Source organism: Suncus etruscus, chromosome 3 (assembly GCF_024139225.1).
Source record: "Suncus etruscus isolate mSunEtr1 chromosome 3, mSunEtr1.pri.cur, whole genome shotgun sequence".
NCBI lineage: Eukaryota > Metazoa > Chordata > Mammalia > Eulipotyphla > Soricidae > Suncus > Suncus etruscus.
In genome coordinates this window covers 16,859,873-16,879,601 of record NC_064850.1, presented here as the reverse complement: position 1 = coordinate 16,879,601, position 19,729 = coordinate 16,859,873, and the positions used below count along the sequence as shown (strand labels likewise).

The window sequence follows — 19,729 nt, the reverse complement described above, 5'->3', positions numbered from 1 at the left end:
CTGGGGATTGAACCTGGGTCTGTCCCAGGTCAGCTGCATGCAAGGCAAACGTCCTACTGTAGAGAGACATTCTTATACTGCACAAACCTGCTTGGGAACCTGTTGAATGAGTTGTCGAGGGGAGAGGAGTCTCAGAAGCAACCTGTGTAGGTGATTAGGTCAAATGTCAGTGGACAGAGACCTGAGGAACTGAAGGAACTCAAAGGAACTTTATTCCATTGCACAACCTCTATGGTGAAGTGGGATTGAGGGGCCTCAAGAAAAGGCTCACCCACTGAGCACATGCTTTGTGTGCAGGAAGCCCTGGTTTGATCTTCAGCAATGTATGGTCCTCCATTCGGAGGTGACTCCCAAGCACAGAACCAGAAGTTGCCCCTAGCACCTCTGGGTGTGGCCCCCCAAAGTTTACAGTGTGGGCCTAAGATGTTGTTTAAAAGGTAGAGCACATCTCTTGCACATATGAGGCCCCACCTGACTGAGCACTGCAGTTATGAGCAAGCACCCTTGTCCCTCCTCAAATCCTCCTCAAAGAAGCCGGAGGGAGAGCATGGAGGTAAGGCATTTGCCTTGCATGCATAAGGACGTTGGTTCGAATCCCAGCATCCCGTATGGTCCTTGAGCCTGCCAGGAGCGATTTCTGAGCGTAGAGTCAGGAGTAACCCCTGAGTGCTGCCGGGTGGGACCCAAAAACCAAACAAAGAAAAAAAGAAAAAAAAAAGGTGCTTGGCTGCAGTAGGGCGTTTGCCTTGCATGCAACCAACCCAGGACAGACCTGGGTTCGATTCCCAGCATCCCATATGGACCCACCCCATCCCCCAGAGCCTTCCAGGAGCTGTTTCTGAGCCCAGAGCCAGGAGTAACCCCTAAGTGCTGCCGGGTGTGGCCCAAAACCAAAACCAAACAAAATAAAGGGTGCCTTACCTGAAGATGTGCATAGGAAGATGCTGATAGAGTGTTGCTTCCTATACAGTCTAGATTTTAATTAATTGCTTAATTGATAGTTTTGTTTTTTGAGATTTGTTTTGAGGGATTGGTCAGGAGTCACTTCTGGCAGACTCAGGGACTAATTGGAGAGTTGCCGGGATCAAATTTGGTTTGGATCCATGCAAGGCAATTGCCTTACCTGTTGTAGTCCTCTCTCCAGCTCTTTTTTTTTTTTTTTTTGTGGTTTTTGGGTCACACCCGGCAGTGCTCAGGGCTTACTCCTGGCTCCATGCTCAGAAATTGCTCCTGGCAGGCACGGGGGACCATATGGGATGCCGGATTCGAACTGATGACCTTCTGCATGAAAGGCAAACGCCTTACCTCCATGCTATCTCTCCGGCCCCCTCTCCAGCTCTTTTACAACTTAGATTTAAGCTTTAAAACTTCAGGGGCCGGGCGGTGGCGCTGGAGGTAAGGTGCCTGCCTTACCTGCGCTAGCCTAGGAGACGGACCGTGGTTCGATCCCCCGGCGTCCCATATGGTCCCCCAAGCCAGGAGCGACTTCTGAGCGCATAGCCAGGAGTAACCCCTGAGCGTTACCGGGTGTGGCCCAAAAAACAAAAACAAAAAAAAAAACAAAAAAAAAAAAACTTCAGAACATTGGGAAAACAAAACAAGACATCAGAACATTCTTTTTTTTTTTTTTTTTTTGGGTCACACCTGGCAGCGCTCAGGGGTTACTACTGGCTCTACGCTCAGAAATGGCCCCTGGCAGGCTTGGGAGACCATATGGGATACTGGGATTCGAACCACAATCCTTGTGATGCAAGGCAAACACCCTACCTCCATGCTATCTCTCTGGCCCAGAACACTTTTTTAAATTGAGATTCTTTGTTTTACAATAATGTTTTCTCATGCACATAATTCTGAAAGGTGGCAGACTGAGGTAGAAATAGATTTGACAGACTGATAAAAGTTAAAAAAGATTTGACCAGTTGGGATATTTATTGGATTTATTAGGGAACTCCCAAGTGAGGTGTGACATCTTTACAGAGGTTGCCAGGGTTATGCCCAACAGCAGCCTACAGTAGGATTTTATAGTTTGCATCTGGCAGGAAGCAGTATATGCTAGTCATATACATTCCCATTAGGGCCGGAGCCCTGAAGCACAGCAGTTGGGCATTTGCCTTGCACGTGGCTGACCCAGGACAGACCTGGGTTTGACCCCTGGTGTCCCATATGGTCCCCTGAACCAGGAGCGATTTCTGAGCACAGAGCCAGGAGTAACCCCTTGAGCGTCAACGGATGAGCCCAAAAAAAAAAAAAAGTTGCCATCTCCCCTCCAAGCAGGCCAGGTGGGCTTTCCTGTTTTCCTGGAAGTCCTTATCACTAATGATAGAGGTAGACAATGGACACCCTGTTTTTTTTCCTCTGCAGTCAGTCCCTGTGATTTATGGCATGAGACATCTGATGTCTTCAAGTCTAACAGGCTCTTTCTGGTGGGGGCAAGGACTGACACCCCCCCCCCCGAGTTACAAATTCCACACTCACAGTCTAGAATAGATGTTAAGGCTGCAAGCTCTGGGGCTACTCAGCCTGGCTTCAAATCCCTGGTTTATTTCTCAGTTCAGCAGGGGAACCTGGAGCCTCCTACCTAACCTCTCTGAATTTTCCCAACTGAAAGATGAGAAGGCTGCCTGTCCACCTCTGTGTGACGATTAAAAGCTTGGTTCATGCAAAGTGTTATGGGGTCTCACAAAGAGGCTCAGAGTCCTAGACAAAGATTAAGAATTTCGGGCCCGGAGAGATAGCACAGCGGTGTTTGCCTTGCAAGCAGCCGATCCAGGACCAAAGGTGGTTGGTTCGAATCCCCGTGTCCCATATGGTCCCCCGTGCCTGCCAGGAGCTATTTCTGAGCAGACAGCCAGGAGTAACCCCTGAGCACTGCCGGGTGTGGCCCAAAAACCAAAAAAAAAAAAAAAGATTAAGAATTTCAAGATTTTTTGGGGGGGGGGAGGTTTGGGCGAAACCTGGCTTCGCTCAGGAATTACTCCTGGCTCTGCACTCCTGACAGGCACTAGGGACTATATGGGATGCCAGGATTCGAACCACCATCTGTCCTGGATTGGCTGCATGCAAGGCAAATGCCCTACTGCTATGCTATCTCTTTGGCCCCTCAAAGTTTTTTTTTTTTTGGTTTTTGGGTCACACCAGGCAGCGCTCAGGGTTTACTCCTGGCTCCACGCTCAGAAATTTCTCACTCCTGGCAGGCTTGGGGGACCATATGGGATGCCAGGATTTGAACGCCCTACCTCCATGCTATCTCTCTAGCCCAATCATTAGTTTTTAATCTGGTAGGCAAATAAGAAAGGGACACCACCCCCACCACCCCCAGCAATGAATTCTTGAAATGTAATTAAAAAAAAAAAAAGAGAGAGAGACAGGATATGGAGGAATTGCTTTGTCTTATCTGGTACTATTGCCAGCCCAAGAAGACTAGACCCCTACTGAGAGAAGTGCCAATAGGAACAAAGGCCAGGAAAGAAATGACAAACAAGACAATCAACTACCCCCTGGCAACCACCCTAGCAACAGGACTCTTACCTTGGAGCAGATTAGGAAAACTATAAAAGTCAACTAAGGGGGCCAGAGAGATAGCATGGAGGTAAGGCGTTTGCCTTTCAGGCAGAAGGTCTTCGGTTCGAATCCCGGCGTCCCATATGGTCCTCCGTGCCTGCCAGGAGCAATTTCTGAGCATGGAGCCAGGAGTAACCCCTGAACACTGCTGGGTGTGACCCAAAAACCACACACACACACACACACACACACACACACAAAAGTCAACTTAGAGGAGGGACCAGAGTGATAATACAGTGGGAGGGTGGGAGGGCGTGTGCCTTGCATGAGGCTGACCCAGGACGAACCTGGGTTCGACTCCTGGCATTCCATTTGGTCCCCTGAGCCTGCCAGGAGCAATTTCTGAGTGCAGAGCCAGGAGTAATCCCTGAGCGCCTCTGGATGTGCCCCTCCAAAAAAAAAAGAGTCAGAGGGGCCAAAGCGATAGTGCAATGGGTAGGGTTTATTTGCCTTGTATGCGGTTGACCCGGGTTCAATCCCTGCATCTCATAGGGTCCTCCAAACCTGCCAGGAACAATTTCTGTGGTCCTGAGTTCAATGGTCCCTGACATCCCATGTGGTCCTCTGAATATACTAGGAGCAATTCCTGAGTACAGAGCTAGGAGTAACCCCTGAGTACTACCAGGTGTGGCCCCAAAGCAAATCAACAAAAATAAACAACAAAAAAAAGTCAATTTAGACCAAAGGAAGGACATATTTTGCCTGAGTACATGGTGCCCAGAACATGTTGCCTGCATCTACCCTACTGAGATATGTACTTTCCTACTTTAACCCTGAGGATGTATTAAAGCTCTCTCCTCCTTTTTTATTTTTATTTATTTATTTATTTATTTATTTATTTATTTTTGGTTTTTCGGTCACATCCGACGGCCCCTCAAGTATTACTTCTGGCTCTGCACTCAGAAATCGCTCTTAGCAGGCTCAGGGGACCATCTGGGATGCCGGGATTCAAACCACCTTTGGTCCTGCTTGCAAGGCAAACGCCCTACCGCTGTGCTATCTCTCTGCCCTTGACCCCGCCCTCTCTTTCCTCTCTTTACCTCCAAATAAAAATCTATTTTTACTCTACTGTTTCTCTCTGAAATTCTTTTCTGTGAGGGAAGGTGATGGATCTCTAAGGTCTAAAACTGACTTTCCTTTTCCTGCAAAGGGCAATTTCTCACTCCAGCAGATGGCTCCCGGCTTCCTGTCCTCTCCTGGCCTGTGGTCTGTCAAGGAAAGCATTCCTGGTGTCCTTCCGACTTCTTCTTTATAGCAGGACACTAGGCAGACTGGATGAAACAGCCACCGCTTCGATTTAACATGATCACTCCAGCTCAAGCAGTCACTTCCTGTGATATTGCTTTTCGTTTTGTTGTTGTTGTTGTTGTTGTTTTGGGGTCACACCTGGTGGTGCCCAGGGGTTATTCCTGGCTCTGCCCTTAGAAATCGCTCCTAGAAGGCACAGGGAACCATGTGGGAATGCCGGATTGAACTACCATCCATGCTGGATCAGCTGCTTGCAAGGCAAACGCCTTACAGCTGTGCTATCTCTCCGGCACCCACCTGGAGATTCTTGGTGCACAGAGACAATGGTTTAAAACAAAGACACAGGATGTCATTCTGTTTGAGCCCTGTTTTCTGGGTAGGTCACCAGGGCCATTATATTCAGGGGCCTCCATGGCTGTTCCTGGGACCCATATAGTACCTGGGACTGAGCCCAAAGCAGGCATATGCAAGGCATGCCCCTAATCTCTGAGAATAAACTAGATTTTGTTTTTGTGCCACACCTAGTGGTACTCAAGGGTTATGCTCAGAAATCTATATTGGCAGGTTTTGGGGACTATACGGGATGGCAGGAATTGAAACTTGGGTCAGCCACAGGCAAGGCAAATCCCCTACCCACTGTACTATTGCTTCAGCACTGAGAACTATTTTTAAAATGTGTTTATTTTATACACTGATAAAGGGATGGGTATTGGAACGTTGTATGACTGAAACTCAACCATCAACAACTTTTTTGTTTGTTTGTTTGTTTTTGTTTTTGTTTTTTGGGTCACACTGGGTGGTGCTCAGGGGTCACTCCTGGCTGTGTGCTCAGAAATAGCTCCTGGCAGGCATGGGAGACCATATGGGACACCGGGATTCGAACCAACCACCCTTTGGTCCTGGATCGGCTGCTTGCAAGGCAAACACCGCTGTGCTATCTCTCCGAGCCCCAACAACTTTTTTTTTTTTTTTAAATATGGAACACTTCACGAATTTGCGTGTCATCCTTGCGCAGGGGCCATGCTAATCTTCTCTGTATCGTTCCAATTTTAGTATATGTGCTGCCGAAGCGAGCACCCCAACAACTTTTTAACTCTAGCTTATGGTGATTCAATTTTAAGAAAAGTATTTATTGATTTTGGGGGGTCACATTAGGCCATGCTCAGGGATTACTTATGGCTCTGCGCTCTGGGATCACACCTGGCGGAGTTCAGAAGGTCATGTGTGGAACCTGGGGTTGAACCTGGGTTGGTTGTGAATAAAGTCATATTAAGTGCCTTAACCCAATAACTTATCTCATTGGCCCCAGTATGAACTACTTTTGTTTTTTTTAATTTTTGGGTCACACTTGGCAATGTACAGGGGTTACTCCTGGCTGTGAGCTCAGGAATCTCTCCTGACAGAGATTGGAGGACCAGATGGGATGCAGGAAATCAAACCTGGGTCAGTCATGGCTCCCAACTATCTTACCCAATATACTGTCACTGCAGCCCCAGGATGAACTACTTAATAAACGATTTTGGTTCAACTGTTTCCCCTGCTGGAAAAAATAAAATCGGTTCTCTAACTTATTTGATAGGTATATAGAAATTCCAGTTGGAATAAAAGAAAGCCAAATATAAAAATTTTGTATTTTACAAAATAATTTAGGATAATGTCATCTGAGAATCAAGGAAAAAATTTTAATGTAAACTGGAAAACTCAGAAGTTGGTCAAAGAAAAGATCAACATATTTGACTAAGTTTAATTTAATTTTGTAAATTATACCATAAGCCAAGTTAATGGGCAAGATGATATCTGAAATGCAGATGATAGTCTAGGAGTTAATTTCTACAAAGTTAATCTTGCAAATTTTAGCTCTTGAAAAGGAGTTAAAAATACTAAGTGATACAGTAGAAAAATGGGTCACAGGGGCCGGGCGGTGGCGCTGGAGGTAAGGTGCCTGCCTTGCCTGCGCTAGCCTAGGACAGACCGCGGTTCGATCCCCCGGCGTCCCATATGGTCCCCCAAGCCAGGAGCGACTTCTGAGCGCATAGCCAGGAGTAACCCCTGAGCGTCACCGGGTGTGGCCCCCCCAAAAAAAAAAAAGAAAAATGGGTCACAGATGAAGAGAAAATTAATAGAAATATAAGTCTGGAGCTGGAGCAATAGTATGTTCAGTGGGCAGGGCACTTGCATGGGACTCACCCAGGTTCCACTTGTGGCACCACATATGGTCCCATGAACCTTTGAGAAGCACTATATGAGCACAGAGCCTGGAGTAAGCCCTGTGTATGGCTGGCCGTGACCTTCCACAAAAAGGCAAAAGAGAAATGAGTCTAAATGTTATGAGCTGGGTAGAGAGTTAGCATAAGAGACTAGGCATTGGCCTTTCATGTGGCCAACATGGATTTGATCCTTGGCACCCCACTTTCCTCTGAGCATCCCCATGAGTGACCCCTGAGTCAGGAGTAAGTCTTGAGCATTGCCACCTTACCATCAAAAAAATGTCATGGGGGGCCAGAGAGATAGCAAAAACCGAATAAAAAATTTTTATAGGGGTTGTGGGGAGCCGGGGAGATAGCACAGTGGTAGGGCATTCACCTTGCATGCAGGACGGTGGTTCGAATCCTGGCATCCCATATGGTCCCACATGCCTGTCAGGAGCAATTTCTGAGCACAGAGCCAGGAGTAATCCCTGAGTGCCGCCAGGTGTGAACAAAAAAAAAATTTTTTTTTTTTTTTACTTTTGCTTTTGGATCAAGGATAACTCCTGGCAGAGCAGAAGGAACCATATGGGGTTCTAGGGATCAAACTAGGGTCAGCCACATGCAAGACAAATGCCAAATGGCATAAACTTAAAAATTGTCACACTTGTGTGGTTGGGATGCTCATGCATTGAATAGCATTGTAAACTGTCCCGCCTTTATGGATGACTCTGTGGCAATATCTATTAAAATTTTAAAATACATTCTTCCCTTGGCCCCAAAATTCTACCCCTAGGAATCGAGTCTATAAAAATAAAAGTACTAATTTGTAGGGACATGTGTGTGAGAATGTTTATTGCTGTAGTATTTGTAGCTGCCAAGAACTGGAAACATGGTAAGTGGTCATTAATCAGAAAATGGCTGAAAAAATAAAAATATATTACTCTGTAGAATATTACATGGCCATTAAATGGAATGAATTATAGACTTACCAGATGTCTGAGAGAGATTTCTATGAGATACCAGTGAGTCAGAAAAGCAAGATACAAAATTAGTATAATTGATTTTATTTGCTTTAATAAAAAAAAAAAACACCCAGGATCAAACAATTCCATCCTCTAGATGGGTTGCTTTGAATCTGTATTATTATTATTATTTTTTTTTTATTTTTGGGTCACATCCGGCAGCACTCAGAGGTTACTCCTGGCTCTACTCTCAGAAATCGCTCCTGGCAGGCTCGGGGGACCATATGGGATGCTGGGATTCGAACCACTGTCCTTCTGCATGTGAGGCAAATGCCCTACCTCCCTGCTATCTCTCCGGCCCTGAATCTGTATTTTTGTGTTTGATAATCTAGAAAAATCAGAGGGACACATTATAGGCCTTTAATTTGGGCAAATAGAGAAAAAAGGGAAAAGTCCTCCAGGATGTTTAGGGTCAGAGAGTTACAGGAGTTTAGCTATTTTTGCCTTGCATAGGACCAATCCCTAGTAGTGACATTGAAGCATGGGGTTCAGGAGTAGTTCCTGAGCACTATTGGGTGTGTCCCTCCAAATACCCAAACAGTAATTCTTTTTTTGTTTGTTATTTGTTTTTGTTTGTTTTTTGGTTTTGGGGAAAGGCAAACACCCTACCTCCATGCCATCTCTCTGGCCACTTTTGTTTGTTATTTGGACCACACCAGGTGATGCTCAGGGGTTACTCCTGGTTATGTGCTCAGAAATTGCTCCTGGCTTGGGGGACTTTGTGGGACTCTGGAGATCGAACCCCGGTCTGTCCTGGGTCAGCCACTTGCAAAGCAAACACCCTACCACTGTGCTATCTTTCCGGCTCTCAAATAGTAATTCTGATCCAGCCTAGTCTTATAAAATTATAAATGGGGGGGGCAGTGAGATAGCAGAATGGTAGGGTGTTTGCCTTGCATGCGGCCAGCCCAAGAGACAGTGGTTCAAATTCAGGCATCCCATATGTTCCCAGAGCCTGCCAGGGGCAATTTCTGAACGCAGAGCCACGAGTAATTCCTGAGCGCTGCTGGGTGTGCCCCCCTCCCCCAAATCATGTGTGTTCATTAACAAAAACGCGCCTCTGGTTTAATTTACTGGTCAGAATGGTGAGATTTCAGGGACCTTTATTTTTCAGATGGTTTTGTACTGCTTCAATTCCCTTACAACAGATTTGGGTTTCTTCTTTTTCTTTTTCTTCAGTGCCCAGGATTTAAATCCAGGTCTCACACATGCAAGTGTTTTGCTGTGCTGTCTCCCCAGCACGTGCCATGTATAATTTGCACATCAAGGAAGAATATAGCTATTTTTATTGTGAAAATAAACAAAATCAAAACCAAATATCCGGGGCCGGGAAGGTGGCGCTAGAGGTAAGGTGTCTGCCTTGCAAGTGTGAGCATAGGACGGACCACGGTTCGATCCCTTGGTGTCCCATATGGTCCCCCCAAGCCAGGGGCGATTTCTGAGCGCATAGCAGGAGTAACCCCTGAGCGTCAAATGGGTGTGGCCCAAAAACCCAAAAACCAAAAAACCAAAAAAAAAAACAAATACCCCCCTTACTTGAATTTTTTTTTTTTTTTTTTTTTTTTTTTGGTTTTTGGACCACACCCGGCGTTGCTCAGGGGTTACTCCTGGCTGTCTGCTCAGAAATAGCTCCTGGCAGGCATGGGGGACCATTTAGGACACCGGGATTCGAACCAACCACCTTTGGTCCTGGATCGGCTGCTTGCAAGGCAAACGCCGCTGTGTTATCTCTCCGGGCCCTATACTTGAAATATTAATATGACTCTATGCATACATTTTTGGGGGTGTAGTCAAGTGTCTGGGGGAACCACACCTAGCGGTGTCAGGAGATCATCCATTAAGGTGTGGGGATTGAACCAGTCAACTGAGGTGGCCTCATGCAAGGCAAATGCTCTGCCTCCTCTTGTACCATCTCTATAATCCAATGCACACATTTTCATTGATAGTTGGCCCTAGAGCTTGAAAGAGTAGGGAAAAGAACTTTTTGGGTATCAGTTCTCTGAGGTACTGCCTTCCTCACAAATGATGGAGCTGTGGGGGAAATGTTCAAAATCTCACAGATTTCATACAGCGTATTGTTTTCATTTTGGATGGTATCACTGTGTCAGCAGATTTATTTTCTGCTTTTTTGTAAACTTTTCAAAACTCTGAGTAGAAGTGATCTGTTTTGGCCTTTGCTTTTCCTTGACAGGGGGAGGGTGGTCACATAGGCAGAGTTACTCCCTGAAAGGCAGGGCGGCCTCATGGGTAATTGGGGACCCCAGCACAGGGTAGAGCATGTTTGTCTCTGTTTGATAAAGGCTCTCCTCCGCAACCCCTTGCTTTTCAGATCCAAATGAAAACAGCATTACCTTGCTACCAAAAATTAGCCTTGCAAATTTGAGATTTGTAATTCAGGTTTTGTATTTTGAACTTGAGAGAAGAGTTACTGGGCCTAACAATTGGGAAAATGGTTGACTTAGGGTTTATTTATTTGTTTATTTTTATTTTGGGGTTGGGGAAGGAGGGAAGATATTTTTCTAAAATTATTTGGGGGCTGTGTGTTCTCTCCTGGTGATATTCCACCAACCTGTGAGGGCTGCAGATATAGTGCTACTTGGGCCTGTGTCTGAAATCATGTGTGCCAATCTCAGTGCTTTGTGTGTGTGTGTGTGTGTGTGTGTGTGTGTGTGTGTGTATTTAATGTGTTCTTTCAACTAAGAACGATGTTTCTTTTGGTTTTTGTTGTTGTTTTTGTGCAACCCCCTAGGACCCTGCCCGCAGGGTGGACTGAGGATCACGAAGTAATTCGTGGGTCACGAGCAGGATCCGACCTAAAAAGGAGGAAAGAGGCTGAGAAAGAAATGCGCTCAAGTCAAGCTGGCTGATCAAGAGCTAAGGTTTATTCAGAGGGGGCTAGTTTTTATATATGAGCAAAATACGGAAGTAACAGTCAGTAATTTTCCATGGCATCTATAGGAAAGTAGGGGGGTCGTACAGGATGGACTTTCCAGTTTTACAGCATACCCTTATATCGTACAGACATTCTTTCACAATGGTAGCTTAACAGGATGTGATCTTATCTTATCAACTCGGGAGGTTTACTGGGACATCTGACTTGTTTGGTTAACATTTCTTTTAGGTTCAGGGGGTAAATGCCACAGCGGTGGCCTATCACAGGCCTTAGGTGTCAGGCATCAGAGACTCCATTTTGCTCTCTAGCTCTAACAGCCTCCAACATTTTTGGGCCATACCTGGCAACACTCAGGGGTCACTCCTGACTAAGTGCTCAGAAATTGCTCCTGGTAGACTTGGGGGAACCATATGGGATGTCAGGGATCAAACCCAGATCCATTCCTGGTCAGCAGTGTACCAGGCAAATGCCCTACCACTGTGCTTTCACTCCAGCCCCCTGTGTGTGTTTTGTTAAATCACTGTGAAAATAGAGTTAAAAAGTTATTGAAGGTTGAGTTTTAATATTTCAATACCCATACCTTCACCAGTGTTCATTCCCCACCATCAATGTCTCCAATATTCTTCTCCCCAACTGCCTTTGTGGGAGACACTTTTTTCTCTTATTTTTCTCATCTTTTTTCCCTTTTAGACACTGTGGTTTGCAAAACTGTTACCGAGAGAGTATCATGCATATCGTTTACCTCCGTTCAGCATCTAGTTCTTCTTGTCCACAGTGATCATTTCCAACTATTATTGTCATAGTTCCCTTCTATGTTCTAACTGTACTCCCCACCCTTTGGCAAGCTTTCTACTATGGACCAGTCTTCCTGGCCTTCATTTCTCTTGTCTTTGAGTATTATTCTTTTTTTTGGGGGAGGGGGGCAGACCCGTTTGATGCTCAGGGGTTACTCCTGGCTAAGTGCTCAGAAATTGCCCCTGGCTATGGGATGCTGGGGGATCGAACTGCGGTCCTTCCTTGGCTAGCGCTTGCAAGGCAGACACCTTACCTCTAGTGCCACCTCGCCGGCCCCTAGCGCCACCTCGCCGGCCCTGGGTATTATTCTCATATTATGATTTTTGGGGGGTTGGGGTGCCACTCCAGTGTTGCTCAGGTATCATTATGCATGGCTTTGTATTCAGAAATTACTCCTGATAGGCTCAGGGAGTCATATGGGATGTGGTGGACCGAACCCAGGTCAGACAAAGCAAATGGCCAGGACAAAGCAAATGTTCTACCCTCTATGCTATTGCTCCAGCCCATCTCATATTATGATTTTTTTTTTAAACATCCTCCAAGTGGATTCAATCATTCTGTCTGTCCCTCTTTTTCTTTTCTTTTGTTTTTTTTTAATTTTGATTTTTGGGCCACACCCGGTAACGCTCAGGGGTTACTCCTGGCTATGCGCTCAGAAGTCGCTCCTGGCTTGGGGGACCATATGGGACACCGGGGGATCGAACCGCGGTCCGTCCAACACTAGCGCAGGCAAGGCAGGCAGGCACCTTACCTTTAGCGCCACCGCCCGGCCCTGTCCCTCTTTTTCTACTCTTCTTTTTTTTGGGGGGGGGTCATACCCAGCAGCACTCAGGCATTATTCCTGGCTCTATGCTCAGAAATCACTCCTGGCAGGCTCGGGGGACCATATGGGATGCCAGGATTCAAACCACCATCCTTTGACATGCAAGGCAAACACCTTACCTCCACGCATCTCTCCGGCCCCTCTCTAACTCCTCAGGGGTTACTCCTGGCTCTATGCTCAGAAATCGCCCCTGGCAGGCACTGGGAACCATATGAGATGCCAGGATTCATCATCCTTCTGTATGAAAGGCAAACGCCTTACCTCCATGCTATCTCTCTGACCCCTCTGACTCATTTTTACATAAAATGATACTCTCCATGTATAAGCAAATTTTGTGACTTCATTTCCCTAATGGCTGCATACTATTTCACTGTATAGATGTACCGCAATTTCTTTATTCACTCATCTTTTATCGTGCCCAACCCAGGCGCTTTCTCCCTGGATGGTTGACATGGTTCTAAGCTGCAGCTGCTAGTTAGTATGGCTTTATTGATTTATAAACAGAAAACTAGAGAAATCTTTTCTGTCCCCTAACGAGGATCCATTGAGCTTGTCTATGGAGTCACTGAGAGGTTTGTTTGGGCTTGTGAGGATAAAGTGCTTTAAAACCATGCCTTTTGGGGCTGGAGAGTTAGCATGGAGGTAGGGTGTTTACCTTGCATACTGAAGGATGGTGGTTTGAATCCTGGCATTCCATATGTCCCCTGAGCCGGCCAGGAGTGATTTCTGAGTGAAAAGCTAGGAATAACCCCTGAGCACTGCCGGGTGTGACCCAAAAATAAAAAAATCAAACAAACAAACAAACAAACAAAAAACATGCCTTTCCTTGTGAGTACTCCTAAGAGTGGCAGCAGTTATTTTATTTTATTCTTCTTTTATTCATATATCTATTTTATTGATTTTTTTCTTTATTTTTGAGCTATACCCAGTAGTGTTTAAGGCTTACTCCTTTGGTCTGTGCTCAGGGATCATTCCTGGTGGACTCAGCGTTTGCCTTGCAAGCAATCGATCCAGGACCTAAGGTGGTTGGTTCGAATCCCGGTGTCCCATATGGTCCCCCGTGCCTGCCAGGAGCTATTTCTGAGCAGACAGCCAGGAGTAACCCCTGAGCACCGCTGGGTGTGGCCCCAAAACAAAAACAAAAACAAAAAAAGAAAGTACCTTAGCTGCTGTACTATCACTCTAGACTTTATCTTTTCTCAGGCAGGCTGAACTGCTAGCACAGGCAGTGCTTTCTTGGGTGGTGGTGGGAAGGGAACAGGAACTTCTTCAAAAGAAAGTATTCGTGCTGGTGCTGACTGTTCTGAATTGCTTTGTATAGAATATCTGACTCAGTCTGGCCAACTTGCATGCACTCAGGGTTACCTGGCTGCAAAAGTAAGTCAGCACTGATACTTCTGGAAAGAAGCCTATGCTGGGATTGGAGAGATAGCACAGTAGTTAGGTGCTTGCTTTGCATATGGTCAACCTGGGCTCAATCCTCAGCGTCCCATGTGATTCCCAGAGTATCGCCAGGAGTAATTCCTGAGTACAGAAATAGAAGTAACCTCTGAGTATTGCCTGGTGTTGCTAGAAAACAAAACAAAACAAAACAAAACAGGGGCCGGCAAGGTGGCGCTAGAGGTAACCCCTGAGCATCAAACTGGTGTGGCCCAAAAAACCAAACCAAACCAAACAAAACAAAACACCCTCTGCAATGGCTCATGATGAAGGCGTTTGCTATGTTCCTCTTCATCTGGTAGCAATAGTCCATCACCCTGTTTAGCATCTGTTCTTTTCAGAACCGTAAAACATCATTGATAACTCTAAGGGGTGGGGGACTTCTTCACCTCCTCACAGAGGGGCTCACCTACTAGGAATACATCCCTCTCCGCTCTGCTGTTAGAAATGGATGGACCCTGGGGTCAGAGAGATAGCATGGAGGTAGGGCATTTGCCTTACATGCAGAAGGACGGTGGTTCATATCCTGACATCCCATATGGTCCCCCGAGCCTGCCAGGAGTGATTTCTTTTTTTTTTTTTTTTTTGTTTTTGGGCCACACCCGTTTGACGCTCAGGGGTTACTCCTGGCTATGAGCTCAGAAATCGCCCCTGGCTTGGGGAGACCATATGGGACGCCGGGGGATCGAACCGCGGTCCGTCCTACGCTAGCGCTTGTAAGGCAGACACCTTACCTCTAGCGCCACCTTCCCGGCCCCAGAAGTGATTTCTGAGTGAAGAGCCAGGAGGAATCCCTGAGCGCTGCCGGGTGTGACCCAAAAACAAACAAAAAGGGTGAACCCTGAAAAGAAGGCTAAGAAGACAGGGCCTCATTCTTCTGCATTATCTGTGAGCTAGCCAGGGACCTCCCCTTTCCAGGACTTCCCAATCCTTCAAGGATCCTCCTTGGTGGGAGGATGCTGGTACCAACTGGTTAGAATCCAAGTGTGACCCCTGTGCTCCCTGCCTGTCTTCTCACCTCTCTCTCTCTCTCTCTCTCTCTCTCTCTCTCTCTCTCTCTCTCTCTGTCACACCAGCGGTGCTCAGGGGTTACTACTGGCTCTGCACTCAGAAATCACTTCTGGCAGGCACAGGGACCATACGGGATGCCGGGGATCCAACTTGGGTCTGTCTCGGGTCATCTGCGTGCATGACAGGGATTGAACTCAGCTTTTTCTCAGCTGCATTCAAGGCAAGGGCCTTATCTGCTGTGCTGTCTCTCTAGCTCCCAATGCCATGCATTTTCTAAAGCAAGGAAAGCAAAATGGCGCACCTCCAGTCTTCTATATCTACACTGGTGCTGTATGGGCCACGTCTCTGCAGGTGCCAACGCACTGCTAGTTTTCCCATCAATTCTGGTTCTCTGATCAAAGAGAGCCATTGCATGCCAGGACCATATTTTTTCCTTTCCTCTTTTTTAAACTGGCATAGCCAGAGAATGCTTAGTCTATTATTATTATTATTATTATTATTATTATTATTATTCTCATTTTATAATTAGGGGTTTTAAGCCACACCCAATGATGCTCAGGGATTATGCTTGTGCTCTGTACTCAGGAATTAGTTCTACAACTGTTCAGAGACCATATGGGATGTTGTGGATCAAACCCATGTCTAAATGCAGAGCAAGCACAGTATCCACTGGACTCTCTAGCCCCTTGCTCTATATTGTCAGATTTATTGAATGTATGACACTAACCCAAACCCCCAAAACCGGATGAGCAAGCAATTCAAGGTGGTTAATTATTTTTTCCCTTTCCAATGAACGACAGATCTGATGCCAAAACAGCTTCGTCTATGAAACTGGGCATGTTTCTCCCACTCAGACTGACTCAGACTGTGATAAATAGAACAAGTATGTTTCTCTGCTTTAATTAAATTGCGTGAGGGTTCATGGGGACCCTTTTCTCAGAGGTAAGCCACTCCCCCCAACTTTGTCACAGACTTTCCAAGCCTAGAGAGAAAAGGTGACTTAATTGTATGACATCATACACATTTTGGTTGACCTAGTGGGAAAATCTTTTTTTTTCCTTTCTTTCTTATTTTTGGGCTACACCTGATGATGCTCAGAGGTTACTCCTGGCTGTGCACTCAGAAATTGCTCCTAGCAGGCTTGGGGACTATATGGAATGCCGGGGACCAAACCTGGGTTTGGTCCTAGGTTGGCTACATGCAAGCAAATGCCCCTCCTGATGCTGTGCTATTGCTCTGGCTCTTCCTTCCTTCCTTCCTTCCTTCCTTCCTTCCTTCCTTCCTTCCTTCCTTCCTTCCTTCCTTCCTTCCTTCCTTCCTTCCTTCCTTCCTTCCTTCCTTCCTTCCTTCCTTCCTTCCTCTCTTTTCTTTCTTTCTTTCTTTTTTTTTTAGTTTTTGGGCCACACCCAGTAACACTCAGGGGTTACTCCTTGCTATGTGCTCAGAAGTTGCTCCTGGCTTGGGGGACCATATGGGACATCGGGGGATCGAACCGCGGTCCGTCCAAGGCTAGCGCAGGCAAGGCAGGCACCTTACCTTTAGCACCACCGCCCGGCCCCCTCTTTTCTTTCTTTTCTCCTCTTCTCTTTCTTTTCTTTCTTTCTTTCTTTCTTTCTTTCTTTCTTTCTTTCTTTCTTTCTTTCTTTCTTTCTTTCTTTCTTTCTTTCTTTCTTTCTTTCTTTCTTTCTTTCTTTCTTTCTTTCTTTCGTTCGTTCTTTCTTTCTTTCTTTCTTTCTTTCTTTCTTTCTTTCTTTCTTTCTTTCTTTCTTTCTTTCTTTCTTTCTTTCTTTCTTTCTTTCTTTCCTTCCTTTCTTCCTTCCTTCCTTCCTTCCTTCCTTCCTTCCTTCCTTCCTTCCTTCCTTCCTTCCTTCCTTCCTTCCTTCCTTCCTTCCTTCCTTCCTTCCTTCCTTCCTTCCTTTCTTTCTTTTTCTTTTTCTTTCTTTTTTTTTTTTTGGTTTTTGGGCCACACCCGACAATGCTCAGGGGTTACTTCTGGCTGTCTGCTCAGAAGTAGCTCCTGGCAGGCACGGGGGACCATATGGGACACCGGGATTCGAACCAACCACCTTTGGTCCTGGATCGGCTGCTTGCAAGGCAAACGCCGCTGTGCTATCTCTCCGGGCCCTTCTTTCTTCCTTCCTTCCTTCCTTCCTTCCTTCCTTCCTTCCTTCCTTCCTTCCTTCCTTCCTTCCTTCCTTCCTTCCTTCCTTCCTTCCTTCCTTCCTTCTTTCTTCTCTTTTCTTTTATTTCTTCCTTTCCTTTCTTTTCCCCCTCCCTTCTCTCCCTCCCTCTTTTCTCACTCCATTTCTTCCTTGATTACTTCTTTCCTCCTTTCTCCTTTTTTCTTCCCTTCTTTCTTTTTTTCTACCCTCTCTCCCTCCTTCTTTCTCTTCCTTTCTTCCATGTTTTGGACCACACCCTGGCTCTTTTTCCCTTGGAATCACTTCTTCTTTCTTTCTTTTTTTTTTTTTGGATCACACCGGCGGTGCTCAGGGGTTACTCAAGGCTCTACACTCAGAAATTGCAGCTGGCAGTCTCGGGGGACCATATGGGATGCTGGGATTCAAACCACTATCCTTCTGCATGCAAGGCAAACACCCTACTTTCATGCTATCTCTCTGGCCCCAGGAATCACTTCTTTTTTTTGGGGGGGGGGGGTTTGGGCCACACCCGGCTGTGCTCAGGGGTTACTCCTGGCTGTCTGCTCAGAAATAGCTCCTGGCAGGCACGGGGGACCATATGGGACACCGGGATTCGAACCAACCACCTTGGGTCCTGGATTGGCTGCTTGCAAGGCAAATACCGCTGTGCTATCTCTCCGGGCCCCAGGAATCACTTCTAATTGGTTTGGGGGATCATATGGGATATAGGACAGGGAAGCCCAGTTGGCCACATGCATGGCAAATGCCGTATCCACTGTACTATCACTCTGGCCCCATAATTTCTTTAACTTCCACCAGGTCACCCTACTAGCCCTGATTTTTACTCTGCTGTGTTACTCAGAAAGAACCCTAACATCAGAAGCCAAGAGCATCCATCATTTTATGGATGTTGGTCATGAAATGCATTCATTCCTTCAACACACATGTCATGAATACGTGTGTTCCAGAGCTTCACGACAATAGGACACGACAATAGGACTTGTTTGTATCCTGGGGAATCCTTAGCAATTCTTGTCTTCAAGGAAAGTTAGAACGGTTTCGTACGATGGCCGTCATTCCCACGAATGGACACTAGAGGGCGCCCGATCGCCAGTAACAAATTTGGGCCCTTGGCTTTTCCTGCAGTTTCAAGACGCTTTTTTAGTTTTTTCAGTGAAATAACAAATGACAGAACTCAATTCTCCGGAGAGATAGCACAGTGGTAGGGCGTTTGCCTGGCACGCAGCCTATCCAGGGTGGACAGGGGTTCGAATCCCAGCATCCCATACGCTCCCCCTTGCCTACCAGGAGCAATTTATGAGTGCAGAGCCAGGAGTAACTTAGCCCTGAGTGCTGCTGGGTGTGACCCAAAACTCAAAAACCAAAACCAACCCAACAAAAAAATCCTCCATTCTCCTCTTAATGGAGGTCTGTAAAATGGAGATGCTCTACCGTGGATAAGACATTGGTATCTAAAAGGTGTCCTCTCAAAATTTGGACTTTGAAATATTCCTGTTTAGGGTAATTTTTCCACTGCTGTCCATCCATTCTGATACTGGCACATCTTTTTGTCATCACACCCATGTCCACCACCTTTCACTCCATGACATTACAAAAGGAAATTCTGGAGAGGACCCACTTCCCTTTCTGCACAGGGTGGCTTCTCCTTGATGACCTTCTATCTGTTCCCTTTTTTCTTGAATTCTATGTGGGTCTTGCCTCCCATTTTGGCTCAAGATGGAGATTTTTCTTTTATTTATTATTATTTTTTTATTTTTTGGGTCACACCCAGCAGCGCTCAGGGGTTACTCCTGGCTCGAGGCTCAGAAATCGCTCCTGGCAGGCTCGGGGAACCATATGGGATACCAGGATTCAAACCGATGACCTTCTGCATGAAAGGCAAACGCCTTCCCTCCATGCTATCTCTCCGGCCCAAGATGGAGTATTTTGAGCCCATGTAGTGGCACTACAGTCTGTTGACCTGAGACTCACCCAACCCTTCCTAATCTTCTGCTCTTTCTTTTCTGGTGACCCCTTAAGTGAACATCTTTAGCTCACACCTCAGACTCTAAGGAAGAGGGAAAAGTATTTCTTCTATTTTTTGTTTCTGTTGTTGTTTTGGGGCCACACCTGGCAGTACTCAGGGGTCACGCCTGGCTCTGCACTCAGGAATCACTCCTGGCAGTGCTTAGGGCACCATATGGGATGCCAAGGGGCAATTGCCCTACCTGCTGTGCTATTTCCATGGAAAAAGTATTTCTCAGGTGCAGATTTTACATCCATTATTTTTCTATGTGTCACTGGCCACATATTCCTCATGTGGATGGCCCTTAGAAGCTGGTCTCACTCCCTCGTTTTACAGAGAAGTAGGCAGAGGCTGAGACTGAGGTCGTCCTCAGAGGTTGTGTGCCTGGTAGCATCCGGTCAGGCTTGCACAGCCAGCCTATTCCTGTCTGCTTATTCTGCCTCGTCCTCCTTCCTTAGACTTCCAGCCCCATTAGGTTTGTCACAATGGCATCATTTCCAGCCATATCAGTCCTTGTTCTGCCCTCTGGTTTATTTATTTATTTATTTTTGGTTATCCTTCTGCAAAATGGGGGTACTGA

General features: G+C 46.3%; 1 non-coding gene across 1 annotated transcript; it reads right to left on the bottom strand.

The window, feature by feature from the left end:
• Positions 1–5,779: 5,779 nt before the first annotated feature.
• On the bottom strand, positions 5,780–5,886 carry LOC126005550 (U6 spliceosomal RNA). Its single transcript, XR_007494600.1, has one exon. It is a non-coding gene; the product is annotated as a U6 spliceosomal RNA (small nuclear RNA).
• Positions 5,887–19,729: the final 13,843 nt, after the last annotated feature.